Raw genomic sequence first — 15,191 nt, forward strand, 5'->3', positions numbered from 1 at the left:
TCCTCCTGTCACTGCTCCCACCCAGCACTGCTCACCCCAAGAGCTGACACTCCTCCTGTGCCTGTCACTACTCCCGCCCAGCACTGCTCACCCCAAGAGCTGACACTCCTCCTGTGCCTGTCACTGCTCCCACCCAGCACTGCTCACCCCAAGAGCTGACACTCCTCCTGTGCCTGTCACTGCTCCCACCCAGCACTGCTCACCCCAAGAGCTGACACTCCTCCTGTCACTACTCCCGCCCAGCACTGCTCACCCCAAGAGCTGACACTCCTCCTGTGCCTGTCACTGCTCACCCCAAGAGCTGACACTCCTCCTGTCACTGCTCCCACCCAGCACTGCTCACCCCAAGAGCTGACACTCCTCCTGTGCCTGTCACTACTCCCGCCCAGCACTGCTCACCCCAAGAGCTGACACTCCTCCTGTGCCTGTCACTACTCCCACCCAGCACTGCTCACCCCAAGAGCTGACACTCCTCCTGTGCCTGTCACTGCTCCTACCCAGCACTGCTCACCCCAAGAGCTGACACTCCTCCTGTCACTGCTCCCACCCAGCCCTGCTCACCCCAAGAGCTGACACTCCTCCTGTCACTGCTCCCACCCAGCCCTGCTCACCCCAAGAGCTGACACTCCTCCTGTCACTGCTCCCACCCAGCACTGCTCACCCCAAGAGCTGACACTCCTCCTGTGCCTGACACTGCTCCCACCCAGCACTGCTCACCCCAAGAGCTGACACTCCTCCTGTCACTGCTCCCACCCAGCCCTGCTCACCCCAAGAGCTGACACTCCTCCTGGGCCTGACACTGCTCCCACCCAGCACTACTCACCCCAAGAGCTGACACTCCTCCTGTCACTGCTCCCACCCAGCACTGCTCACCCCAAGAGCTGACACTCCTCCTGTGCCTGTCACTACTCCCGCCCAGCACTGCTCACCCCAAGAGCTGACACTCCTCCTGTCACTGCTCCCACCCAGCACTGCTCACCCCAAGAGCTGACACTCCTCCTGTGCCTGACACTGCTCCCACCCAGCACTGCTCACCCCAAGAGCTGACACTCCTCCTGTCACTGCTCCCACCCAGCCCTGCTCACCCCAAGAGCTGACACTCCTCCTGGGCCTGACACTGCTCCCACCCAGCACTACTCACCCCAAGAGCTGACACTCCTCCTGTCACTGCTCCCACCCAGCACTGCTCACCCCAAGAGCTGACACTCCTCCTGTCACTGCTCCCACCCAGCACTGCTCACCCCAAGAGCTGACACTCCTCCTGTGCCTGTCACTGCTCCCGCCCAGCACTGCTCACCCCAAGAGCTGACACTCCTCCTGTGCCTGTCACTGCTCCCGCCCAGCACTTCTCACCCCAAGAGCTGACACTCCTCCTGTGCCTGTCACTGCTCCCACCCAGCACTGCTCACCCCAAGAGCTGACACTCCTCCTGTGCCTGTCACTACTCCCGCCCAGCACTGCTCACCCCAAGAGCTGACACTCCTCCTGTGCCTGTCACTACTCCCGCCCAGCACTGCTCACCCCAAGAGCTGACACTCCTCCTGTGCCTGACACTGCTCCCGCCCAGCACTGCTCACCCCAAGAGCTGACACTCCGACTGTGCCTGACACTGCTCCCGCCCAGCACTGCTCACCCCAAGAGCTGACACTCCGACTGTGCCTGACACTGCTCCCGCCCAGCACTGCTCACCCCAAGAGCTGACACTCCTCCTGTCACTGCTCCCACCCAGCCCTGCTCACCCCAAGAGCTGACACTCCTCCTGTCACTGCTCCCACCCAGCACTGCTCACCCCAAGAGCTGACACTCCTCCTGTGCCTGACACTGCTCCCACCCAGCACTGCTCACCCCAAGAGCTGACACTCCTCCTGTCACTGCTCCCACCCAGCCCTGCTCACCCCAAGAGCTGACACTCCTCCTGTCACTGCTCCCACCCAGCCCTGCTCACCCCAAGAGCTGACACTCCTCCTGTCACTGCTCCCACCCAGCACTGCTCACCCCAAGAGCTGACACTCCTCCTGTCACTGCTCCCACCCAGCCCTGCTCACCCCAAGAGCTGACACTCCTCCTGTCACTGCTCCCACCCAGCACTGCTCACCCCAAGAGCTGACACTCCTCCTGTGCCTGCCTGACAGTACTCCTGCCCAGCTGCTGCCTGTCACTGACTGTCCTCCTCACCTCAAGAGCTGACACTCCTCATGTGCCTGTCCCTGGCACTGCTCCCGCCCAGCACTGTGCTCCTAACCCCAAGAGCTTATACTCCTCCTGTGCCGCCCTGTCACTGACACTGCTCCTGCCCAGCCCTGCTCACCCCAAGAGCTGACACTCCTCCTGTGCCCCCTGCTCCCGCCCAGCACTGCTCACCCCAAGAGCTGACACTCCTCCTGTGCCTGTCACTACTCCCGCCCAGCACTGCTCACCCCAAGAGCTGACACTCCTCCTGTCACTGCTCCCACCCAGCCCTGCTCACCCCAAGAGCTGACACTCCTCCTGTGCCTGACACTGCTCCCCGCCCAGCACTGCTCACCCCAAGAGCTGACACTCCGACTGTGCCTGACACTGCTCCCGCCCAGCACTGCTCACCCCAAGAGCTGACACTCCTCCTGTGCCTGACACTGCTCCCACCCAGCACTGCTCACCCCAAGAGCTGACACTCCTCCTGTCACTGCTCCCACCCAGCCCTGCTCACCCCAAGAGCTGACACTCCTCCTGTCACTGCTCCCACCCAGCACTGCTCACCCCAAGAGCTGACACTCCTCCTGTGCCTGACACTGCTCCCACCCAGCACTGCTCACCCCAAGAGCTGACACTCCTCCTGTCACTGCTCCCACCCAGCACTGCTCACCCCAAGAGCTGACACTCCTCCTGTGCCTGCCTGACAGTACTCCTGCCCAGCTGCTGCCTGTCACTGACTGTCCTCCTCACCTCAAGAGCTGACACTCCTCATGTGCCTGTCCCTGGCACTGCTCCCGCCCAGCACTGTGCTCCTAACCCCAAGAGCTTATACTCCTCCTGTGCCGCCCTGTCACTGACACTGCTCCTGCCCAGCCCTGCTCACCCCAAGAGCTGACACTCCTCCTGTGCCCCCTGCTCCCGCCCAGCACTGCTCACCCCAAGAGCTGACACTCCTCCTGTGCCCCCTGCTCCCGCCCAGCACTGCTCACCTCAAGAGCTGACACTCCTCCTGTGCCTGCACTGACTGTACTCCTGCCCAGCTGCAGCCTGTCCCTGTTCTCCCCACCCCAAGAGCTGACACTCATCCTGTGCCTGCACTCATAGCCAGATTAAGGGGGGGTGAGAGCATACTTTACCCCGGGCCACCCTCGGTCAGGGGGCCCCTGGCCGGAGCACAATTACATCACTAGCTCTCCTTCTTGTGCAGCAGCAGAACCAGGCAGCAAGAATGCGAGCAGGACAGTATGCAGATCAGGCAGAGACACTGGGTTTTCATGAGCTACCGACTGAGCTTCCCGACCAGAGGAGAGTTAGAAGGGGGGAGAGAGCTGTAAGTGACCAAGGGATCCCAGCTTCTCCTCCTCCTTGCCTGGGTCCTTTGTAACCTGTTATGTAATAAGAGCATTTGGGTCTAGAGAGAGACACACAGAGAGTCTTCCTGATTCCTGCTCCAGTGTGTAAGTAGTACAGAGGCTGCTGCTATTCTACATGTGACAGCGTAAATGATAGATTTTATTTTTCTACGTGTATTTTAAGGTTGTTTAAGTTGTCTTTGTTCCACTACAAGAAAACTTTATAAAGTAGTTGTCCCTCAATGAGGTGGAGCTATTAACATTACCCGGGTATTACTAAACTATCCGTTTAAATCTTATATACACCATTGGTTTAAATTTAATATACACAATCCATACCTCCCACCATGACCCATTCCAGGAGGGACAAAATTATCTCTACCTGGACTTCCTGCTTAATTTCTGATTGCAATCACCTGTGGTGAAACACCTTTCTTATCAAATTAATAGTTTAACACAGATGACACCAATCATATATTAAGAGTGAAGCCCAGGTAGAGAGCATTCTGTCCCTCCTGGAATGTGTTATGCTGGAAGGTATGCACACTCTAGTATACACTCCCCCCCCCCCCATCCCCTTCCACCAGGGCCCCCCTGTCATAAGTGCCCCAGTCACCCCTAAGGCTTAATCCGGCCCTGCCTGCACTGACTGTACTCCTGCCCAGCTGCTGCCTGTCACTGACTGTCCTCCTCACCTCAAGAGCTGACACTCCTCCTGTGCCTGCACTGACTGTACTCCTGCACATCTGCCGCCTATCTCTGTTCTTCTCACCCCAAGAGCTGACACTCATCATGTGCCTGCACTGACTGTACTCCCACTCAGCAGCCGCCTGTCACTGACTATCCTCCTCACCCCAAGAGCTGACACTCCTCCTGTGCCTGCATTGACTGTACTTCTGCCCAGCACACGGCTGTCACTGTGTCTGCCCTTACTTCCCGGCACCACAACCCCAAGAGCTGACACTACTCCTGTCATTACACCTGTTGCCCATTTTTTACAGTAACAGAACCCTTATTCATATATACATACTGTACATACATACATACATACATACATACATACATCTGCAATGTGCAGTATGAGATCATACGTGTAATGTTTGTAATGTATGCTGCGTTTTCCCCCCTTCTTACGCTATGTATTCCCCCTTCATGTTGCTGCTTGGCGATGCATTGTACAGCAAAAAAATCCTAGTGTACGTGAGTACACCTGCGCAATAAAGCTGATTCTGATTCTGACATATATATCTTTTACTGGTCCATGAACACATCCCTAAATATAGTGGCCGTTGGTATATTTTCTTAATTGCAGCTATATTACTATTATACTGCTACTATTCACCACGACTTACCTGTCTGCGGAGGATAATGTCAAATGCGCTCGAGCGTCTGTTGCCTAAGCATGCACATAGCGCTTCAACCTGGAGGAGATTCAGCAAGGGTCGGAAAGGCTTTCTGGTAATTTATTAAACAACTGGTTGGTGTAATCAATACTATGGATCATTGGTGGTCATTCCGAGTTGTTCGCTCGCAAGCTGCTTTTAGCAGCATTGCACACGCTAAGCCGCCGCCTACTGGGAGTGAATCTTAGCATAGTAAAATTGCGAACGAAAGATTAGCAAAATTGCGAATAGACACTTCTTAGCAGTTTCTGAGTAGCTCCAGACTTACTCGGCATCTGCGATCAGTTCAGTGCTTGTCGTTCCTGGTTTGACGTCACAAACACACCCAGCGTTCGGCCAGACACTCCTCCGTTTCTCCGGCCACTCCCGCGTTTTTCCCAGAAACGGTAGCGTTTTTTCGCACACGCCCATAAAACGACCAGTTTCCGCCCAGAAACACCCACTTCCTGTCAATCACATTACGATCACCAGAACGAAGAAAAAACCTCGTAATGCCGTGAGTAAAATTCCTAACTGCATAGCAAATTTACTTGGCGCAGTCGCACTGTGGACATTGCGCATGCGCATTCGCGACTAATCGCTCCGTTGCGAGAAAAAAATAACGAGCGAACAACTCGGAATGAGGGCCATTGTGTCATGATTAGGAACCAATCAGGTTCAACCTTCCTAATAGTGACTGGATTATGTAATGCAAATCTAGCCATGATTGGTCAAGACTCCCTTAAGTCGTGCAACCTGGTTTGCAGCTAATTGAACACGCCCCTACACATTAGTGTTTCTATAATGCGTGCAAGCCGATGTTCAGGCCTAATCAACAATTACCGGAAACGTACTGCACAAGGGGGTCATACCATGTACTGAAAGCAAAGGTTCATTTCTCATACGTCCTAGAGGATGCTGGAGACACCATTAGAATCATGGGGCATAGACGGGATCCGCAGGTGACATGGGCATTTTAAGACTTTCAAAAAGGGGTGTGCACTGGCTCCTCCCTCTATGCCCCTCCTCCAAACTCCAGTTTTAGAATTGTGCCCAGTGAGACTGGACGCACTACAGGGGAGCTCTACTGAGTTTCTCTGAAAAGACTTATTGTTAGGTTTTTTATTTTCAGGGAGCACTGCTGGCAACAGGCTCCCTGCATCGTGGGAGTGAGGGGAGAGAAGTCAGACCTACTTCTGTGAGTTTAATGGCTCTGCTTCTGGCTACAGGACACCATTAGCTCCTGAGGGTGCTGATCGCTGGGTACGCCTAGATGCTCACTCCCGCAGCTGGCCGTCACCCCCTTACAGAGCCAGAAGTCAGAAGACACGTGAGTAGCAGAAGAAAAGAAGACTTCCTTTTCAGTGACGGCATTCTCTGAGGTACCGCACAGCGAACGGACGCTGCACGCCAGGCTCCCAGATACACACAGCACTACAGGGTGCAGGGCGCGGGGGGGGGGGGGGGGGGGGACCCTGGGCAGCTAAAAATCCTCTGTGGACACTGGCAAAGAGGGGACATTAGTGCCAAGGCTCTGTCCTAACCTCCCCCAGTATAATCAGATAGTAAAAGAAGCGGGACAGAAGCGCGCCATTAAGGGGGCGGAGCTTCGTCCTCACAGCTCACCCGGCGCCATTTCCTCTCCACAGAGCTTCAGAGACGCTGGTCCTTCCTTCACACTGACAAGTATCAGGGTGCAAAACGGTGGGGGGGGGGACTGGCTAATTTGGTGCAATATACCTTATATTAAAAGCGCTGCAGGTCTGGGGCATTTATTGGGCGCTTCAGAACCGCTGATTGAGCGCTGGGGTGTGAGCTGGCAAATTCCCTCTGTGTCTCTCTGACAGGCTTTCCGGTGGGTCTGTCCCCTATTAGCCCAATGTGTCTGTGGGTGTTATTACACGTGTGTCGGCATATCTGAGGCTGAGTGCTCTTCACAGCAGGAGGCTGTATTAGAGACACAAAAGGCGGTGGGGGTTACCATGTCGGCACCGCCGACTCCTGATTGGGTAAATGTGTTGAATCCTTTGAATGCTAATGTGGCTCGTATTAGTAAGAGATTAGACAAGTCTGAGTCTCAGACCCAGGCATGGAAGAAATCTGTGGAGGATGTGTTATTACAAGTCCAGGACCCCTCGGGATCACAGAAACGTACGTTTGCCCAGTTGGCAGACACTGGTACCGACACGGACACTGATTCCAGTGTCGACTATAGCGATTCCAGATTAGATCCAAAGTTGGCAAAGAGCATTCAGTACATGATTGTGGCGGTTAAAGATGTATTACATATCACTGAGGACCCTGCTGCTCCTGATACAAGGGTCTGTATGTATAAGGAGAAGAAACCTGAGGTAACGTTTCCTCCCTCTCATGAACTGAACACTCTATTTGAAAAAGTCTGGGAAAGCCCTGACAGAAAGTTTCAGATTCCCAAAAGAATTTTGGTGGCTTATCCGTTTCCCTTTGGGGATAGGGAAAAGTGGGAGTCACCCCCCCATTGTAGACAAGGCCCTATCGCAGTTGTCTAAAAAGGTGGCTCTTCCGTCACCTGGCACGGCAGCCCTTAAAGACCCGGCGGATCGTAAGCAGGAAAATACGTTAAAATCCATTTATATGACCACAGGTACACTACTCAGACCGGTCATTGCCTCTGCGTGGGTGAGCAGTGCTATTGAAAAATGGGCAGATAACTTGTCATCTGAGATAGATACCCTAGATAGGGATAGCATCCTATTGACGCTGGGTTATATCAAGGACGCTGCAGCTTATCTAAAGGAAACTGCGAGGGATATTGGACTTTTGGGATCAAGGGCCAATGCCATGGCAGTCTCAGCTAGGCGAGCATTGTGGATTCATCAATGGAATGCTGTTGCTGACTCTAAGAAAAATATGGAATCCCTGCCATAGAAAGGTGGTGTCTTGTTTGGTGACGGCCTTGCTGATTTGGTATCTACGGCTACCGCAGGTAAGTCATCATTCTTGCCTTATGTGCCTTCGCAACAAATGAAAACACACCACTATCAAATGCAGTCCTTTCAGCCCAATAAATACAAGAAAGGGTGAGGTTCTTTCTTCCTTGCTACTAGAGGAAGGGGAAAGGGTAAGAGATCACCAGCCGTAGCGGGTTCCCAGGAACAGAAGTCCTCCCCAACTTCTGCCAAATCCAGCGCATGACGCTGGGGCTCCTCTGCGGGAGTCCGCACCGGTGGGGGCACGTCTCAAACTCTTCAGTCAGTTCTGGGTTCATTCGGACCTGGACCCTTGGGTTTTACAAATAGTATCCCAAGGGTACAAACTGGAGTTTCAAGACGTTCCCTCTCGCCGATTTTTCAAATCGGCCTTACCTGCTTCTCTTCCGGACAGGGAGGTAGTTTGCGACGCAATACAAAAGTTGTGTCAAAATCAGGTCATAGGGTTCCCCAGTCACAACAGGGAGAAGGCTTTTATTCAAGCCTGTTTGTGGTCCCCAATCCTAAACCTGAAATGCCTCAATTTGTACCTAAAAAAATCAAATTCAAGATGGAATCTCTCCGGGCAGTGATCTCCAGTCTGGAGGAGGGGGATTTTATGGTGTCGGTGGACATAAAGGATGCCTACTTACATGTTCCCATTTATCCTCCACATCAGACTTACCTGAGGTATGCAATTCAAGATTGTCATTACCAATTTCAGACGTTGCCGTTTGGTCTGTCCACGGCTCCGAGGATTTTCACCAAAGTAATGGCGGAAATGATGGTTCTTCTTCGCAAGCAAGGAGTCACGATTATCCCGTACTTGGACGATCTCCTGATAAAGGCGAGATCCAGGGACCAGTTGGTGAGAAACATTGCACTGTCCCTGACAGTTCTTCAACAACATGGTTGGCTACTAAACTTGCCAAAATCACAGTTGATTCCGGCGACGCGGTTGTCGTTTTTAGGAATGATACTGGACACAGAACTACAGAGAGTTTTTCTTCCAGTGGAAAAGGCTCAAGAACTTCAGAATCTGGTGAAACAAATTCTGAAACCAGCAAGAGTGTCAATCCATCAATGCACTCGGTTGCTGGGGAAGATGGTTGCGGCCTACGAGGCCATTCAGTTTGGCAGATTCCATGCCAGAGTGTTTCAGTGGGACCTGTTGGACAAGTGGTCTGGATCCCACCTGCACATGCACCGGAGGATAATCCTGTCTCCCAGGACCAGAATATCACTCCTGTGGTGGCTACACAGTTCTCACCTCCTAGAGGGGCGCAGGTTCAGGATCCAGGACTGGATCCTAGTAACCACGGATGCAAGTCTCCAAGGATGGGGAGCAGTCACGCAGGGGGAAAACTTCCAAGGAAGATGGTCAAGCCAGGAAACTTGTCTCCACATAAACATTCTGGAGTTAAGGGCCATTTACAACGGCCTTGTGCAGGCGGAACATCTTCTTCACAATCTGCCCATAATAATCCAGTCGGACAATGTTACAGCAGTAGCGTACATAAACCGCCAGGGCGGAACAAAAAGCAGAGCGGCAATGGCAGAAGTCACAAAGGTTCTCTGCTGGGCGGAAAAGCATACAAGCGCACTGTCAGCGATCTTCATTCCAGGAGTGGACAACTGGGAAGCAGATTTCCTCAGCAGACACAATCTCCATCCAGGAGAGTGGAGCCTCCATCAGGAGTCTTCACAGAAGTGACAAGTCATTGGGGAATTCCTCAAATAGACATGATGGCGTCTCGTATCAACAAGAAGCTTCAGATATATTGTTCTAGGTTGAGGGACCCTCAAGCCGTGGCAGTGGATGGTGACACCATGGGTGTTTCCGTCGGTGTATGTATTAGTGATGAGCGGGTTCGGTTCGGTTTTTTTTTACACGGGTACGAGCGACTCGGATCCTCCCGCCTTGCTCGGTTAACCCGAGCGCGCCCGAACGTCATCATCCCGCTGTCGGATTCTCGCGAGACTCGGATTCTATATAAGGAGCCGCGCGTCGCCGCCATTTTCACACGTGCATTGAGATTGATAGGGAGAGGACGTGGCTGGCGTCCTCTCCGTAATAGAAAAGACTAAGAGTGACATTGTTATAATTGTGGGGAGGATTGGGGACGGGGAGCAGCTGTTAGGGAGTACAGTGCAGGGTTTTGATTATACCACCAGTGAGTTTAATCCTTTGTTTCTCTGCCTGAAAAAAACGCTCCACCATATCTGTGCTCACTCAGTGTGCTGCACTGCTGCATGATATATCTGTGCTGAATGCACTGCTCTGCTCACACTGCCTAATTGTGGGGACTGGGGAGCAGTTATAGTAGGAGTACAGTGCACAGTTTTGCTGACAGTGACCACCAGTCCAGTATACGTTTGTCTTCCTGAAAAACACTCCTGTGTATTTTTTTTTTCTTCATACTAGTTTGTTTAGCAGTCTGCTGACAGTGTCCACCAGGTCCGTTATACAGTATATTATATATATATAAACAGCAGTACGGTAGGCCACGGCTGTACCTACCTCTGTGTCGTCAGTGCACTCGTCGTCCATAAGTAATATAATACTATACTATCCATCCATCTACATTGTATACCTGTGGTGTTTTTTTTTTCTTTCTTCATACTAGTTTAGCAGTCTGCTGACAGTGTCCACCAGGTCCGTTATACAGTATATTATATTATATATAAGCAGCAGTACGGTAGGCCACGGCTGTACCTACCTCTGTGTCGTCACTCATCGTCCATAAGTATAAGTAATACTATACTATCCATCCATCTACATTGTATACCTGTGGTGTTTTTTTTTTCTTTCTTCATACTAGTTTAGCAGTCTGCTGACAGTGTCCACCAGGTCCGTTATACAGTATATTATATATATATAAGCAGCAGTACGGTAGGCCACGGCTGTACCTACCTCTGTGTCGTCAGTGCACTCGTCGTCCATAAGTATAAGTAATACTATACTATCCATCCATCTACATTGTATACCTGTGGTGTTTTTTTTTTCTTTCTTCATACTAGTTTAGCAGTCTGCTGACAGTGTCCACCAGGTCCGTTATACAGTATATTATATATATAAGCAGCAGTACGGTAGGCCACGGCTGTACCTACCTCTGTGTCGTCACTCGTCGTCCATAAGTATAAGTAATACTATACTATCCATCCATCTACATTGTATACCTGTGGTGGCTTTTAGTTGTGCGCAAAATATGGAGAACAAAAATGTGGAGGTTAAAAAAATAGGGAAAGATCAAGATCCACTTCCACCTCGTGCTGAAGCTGCTGCCACTAGTCATGGCCGAGACGATGAAATGCCATCAACGTTGTCTGCCAAGGCCGATGCCCAATGTCATAGTACAGAGCATGTAAAATCCAAAACACAAAAGATCAGTAAAAAAATGACCCAAAAATCAAAATTAAAAGCGTCTGAGGAGAAGCGTAAACTTGCCAATATGCCATTTACGACACGGAGTGGCAAGGAACGGCTGAGGCCCTGGCCTATGTTCATGGCTAGTGGTTCAGCTTCACATGAGGATGGAAGCACTCATCCTCTCGCTAGAAAAAAGAAAAGACTTGCGGCAAAAGCACAGCAAAGAACTGTGCGTTCTTCGAAATCACAAATCCCAAAGGAGAGTCCAATTGTGTCGGTTGCGATGCCTGACCTTCCCAACACTGGACGGGAAGAGCTTGCGCCTTCCACCATTTGCACGCCCCCTACAAGTGTTGAAAGGAGGACCTGCAGTCCAGTTCCTGATAGTGAAATTGAAGATGTCAGTGTTGAAGTACACCAGGATGAGGAGGATATGGGTGTTGCTGGCGCTGGGGAGGAAATTGACAAGGAGGATTCTGATGGTGAGGTGGTTTGTTTAAGTCAGGCACCCGGGGAGACACCTGTTGTCCGTGGGAGGAATATGGCCATTGACATGCCTGGTGAAAATACCAAAAAAATCAGCTCTTCAGTGTGGAAGTATTTCAACAGAAATGCGGACAACAGGTGTCAAGCCGTGTGTTGCCTTTGTCAAGCTGTAATAAGTAGGGGTAAGGACGTTAACCACCTCGGAACATCTTCCCTTATACGTCACCTGCAGCGCATTCATAATAAGTCAGTGACAAGTTCAAAAACTTTGGGCGACAGCGGAAGCAGTCCACTGACCAGTAAATCCCTTCCTCTTGTAACCAAGCTCGCGCAAACCACACCACCAACTCCCTCAGTGTCAATTTCCTCCTTACCCAGGAAAGCCAATAGTCCTGCAGGCCATGTCACTGGCAAGTCTGACGAGTCCTCTCCTGCCTGGGATTCCTCCGATGCATCCTTGAGTGTAACGCCTACTGCTGCTGGCGCTGCTGTTGTTGCTGCTGGGAGTCGATGGTCATCCCAGAGGGGAAGTCGGAAGACCACTTGTACTACTTCCAGTAAGCAATTGGCTGTCCAACAGTCCTTTGCGAGGAAGATGAAATATCACAGCAGTCATCCTGTTGCAAAGCGGATAACTGAGGCCTTGACAACTATGTTGGTGTTAGACATGCGTCCGGTATCCGCCGTTAGTTCACAGGGAACTAGACAATTTCTTGAGGTAGTGTGCCCCCGTTACCAAATACCATCTAGGTTCCACTTCTCTAGGCAGGCGATACCGAGAATGTACACGAACGTCAGAAAAAGACTCACCAGTGTCCTAAAAAATGCAGTTGTACCCAATGTCCACTTAACCACGGACATGTGGACAAGTGGAGCAGGGCAGACTCAGGACTACATGACTGTGACAGCCCACTGGGTAGATGTATTGCCTCCCGCTGCAAGAACAGCAGCGGCGGCACCAGTAGCAGCATCTCGCAAACGCCAACTCGTTCCTAGGCAGGCTACGCTTTGTATCACCGCTTTCCAGAATACGCACACAGCTGACAACCTCTTACGGCAACTGAGGAAGATCATCGCAGAATGGCTTACCCCAATTGGACTCTCCTGGGGATTTGTGGCATCGGACAACGCCAGCAATATTGTGCATGCATTACATCTGGGCAAATTCCAGCACGTCCCATGTTTTGCACATACCTTGAATTTGGTGGTGCAGAATTATTTAAAAAACGAGAGGGGCGTGCAAGAGATGCTGTCGGTGGCCAGAAGAATTGCGGGCCACTTTCGGCGTACAGGCACCGCGTACAGAAGACTGGAGCACCACCAAAAAAAACTGAACCTGCCCTGCCATCATCTGAAGCAAGAGGTGGTAACGAGGTGGAATTCAACCCTCTATATGCTTCAGAGGATGGAGGAGCAGCAAAAGGCCATTAAAGCCTATACATCTGCCCACGATATAGGCAAAGGAGGTGGAATGCACCTGTCTCAAGCGCAGTGGAGAATGATTTCAACGTTGTGCAAGGTTCTGCTGCCCTTTGAACTTGCCACACGTGAAGTCAGTTCAGACACTGCCAGCCTGAGTCAGGTCATTCCCCTCATCAGGCTTTTGCAGAAGAAGCTGGAGGCATTGAAGGAGGAGCTAAAACAGAGCGATTCCGCTAGGCATGTGGGACTTGTGGATGGAGCCCTTAATTCGCTTAACCAGGATTCACGTGTGGTCAATCTGTTGAAATCAGAGCACTACATTTTGGCCACCGTGCTCGATCCTAGATTTAAAACCTACGTTGGATCTCTCTTTCCGGCAGACACAAGTCTGCAGGGGTTCAAAGAACTGCTGGTGAGAAAATTGTCAAGTCAAGCGGAACGCGACCCGTCAACATCTCCTCCTTCACATTCTCCCGCAACTGGGGGTGCGAGGAAAAGGCTACGAATTCCGAGCCCACCCGCTGGCGGTGATGCAGGGCAGTCTGGAGCGACTGCTGATGCTGACATCTGGTCCGGACTGAAGGACCTGCCAACAATTACTGACATGTCGTCTACTGTCACTGCATATGATTCTCTCACCATTGAAAGAATGGTGGAGGATTATATGAGTGACCGCATCCAAGTAGGCACGTCAGACAGTCCGTACTTATACTGGCAGGAAAAAGAGGCAATTTGGAGGCCCTTGCACAAACTGGCTTTATTCTACCTAAGTTGCCCTCCCTCCAGTGTGTACTCCGAAAGAGTGTTTAGTGCCGCCGCTCACCTTGTCAGCAATCGGCGTACGAGGTTACTTCCAGAAAATGTGGAGAAGATGATGTTCATTAAAATTAATTATAATCAATTCCTCCATGGAGACATTCACCAGCAGCAATTGCCTCCAGAAAGTACACGGGGATCTGAGATGGTGGATTCCAGTGGGGACGAATTAATAATCTGTGAGGAGGGGGATGTACACAGTGAAAGGGGTGATGAATCGGACGATGATGATGAGGTGGACATCTTGCCTCCGTAGAGCCAGTTTGTGCAAGGAGAGATTGATTGCTTCTTTTTTGGTGGGGGCCCAAACCAACCAGTCATTTCAGTCACAGTCGTGTGGCAGACCCTGTCGCTGAAATGATGGGTTATTTAAAGTGTGCATGTCCTGTTTATACAACATAAGGGTGGGTGGGAGGGCCCAAGGACAATTCCATCTTGCACCTCTTTTTTCTTTCATTTTTCTTTGCGTCATGTGCTGTTTGGGGAGTATTTTTTGGAAGGGCCATCCTGCCTGACACTGCAGTGCCACTCCTAGATGGGCCAGGTGTTTGTGTCGGCCACTAGGGCCGCTTAGCTTACTCACACAGCTACCTCATTGCACCTCTTTTTTTCTTTGCGTCATGTGCTGTTTGGGGAGTATTTTTTTGGAAGGGCCATCCTGCCTGACACTGCAGTGCCACTCCTAGATGGGCCAGGTGTTTGTGTCGGCCACTAGGGTCGCTTAGCTTACTCACACAGCTACCTCATTGCGCCTCTTTTTTTCTTTGCGTCATGTGCTGTTTGGGGAGTATTTTTTGGAAGGGCCATCCTGCCTGACACTGCAGTGCCACTCCTAGATGGGCCAGGTGTTTGTGTCGGCCACTAGGGTCGCTTAGCTTACTCACACAGCTACCTCATTGCGCCTCTTTTTTTCTTTGCGTCATGTGCTGTTTGGGGAGTATTTTTTGGAAGGGCCATCCTGCCTGACACTGCAGTGCCACTCCTAGATGGGCCAGGTGTTTGTGTCGGCCACTAGGGTCGCTTAGCTTAGCCATCCAGCGACCTCGGTGCAAATTTTAGGACTAAAAATAATATTGTCAGGTGTGAGGTGTTCAGAATAGACTGGAAATGAGTGTAAATTATGGTTATTGAGGTTAATAATACTATGGGATCAAAATGACCTCCAAATTCTATGATTTAAGCTGTTTTTTAGTGTTTTTTGAAAAAAACACCCGAATCCAAAACACACCCGAATCCGACAAAA

This window comes from Pseudophryne corroboree, chromosome 7 (genome assembly GCF_028390025.1).
Source record: "Pseudophryne corroboree isolate aPseCor3 chromosome 7, aPseCor3.hap2, whole genome shotgun sequence".
NCBI classification, from domain to species: domain Eukaryota; kingdom Metazoa; phylum Chordata; class Amphibia; order Anura; family Myobatrachidae; genus Pseudophryne; species Pseudophryne corroboree.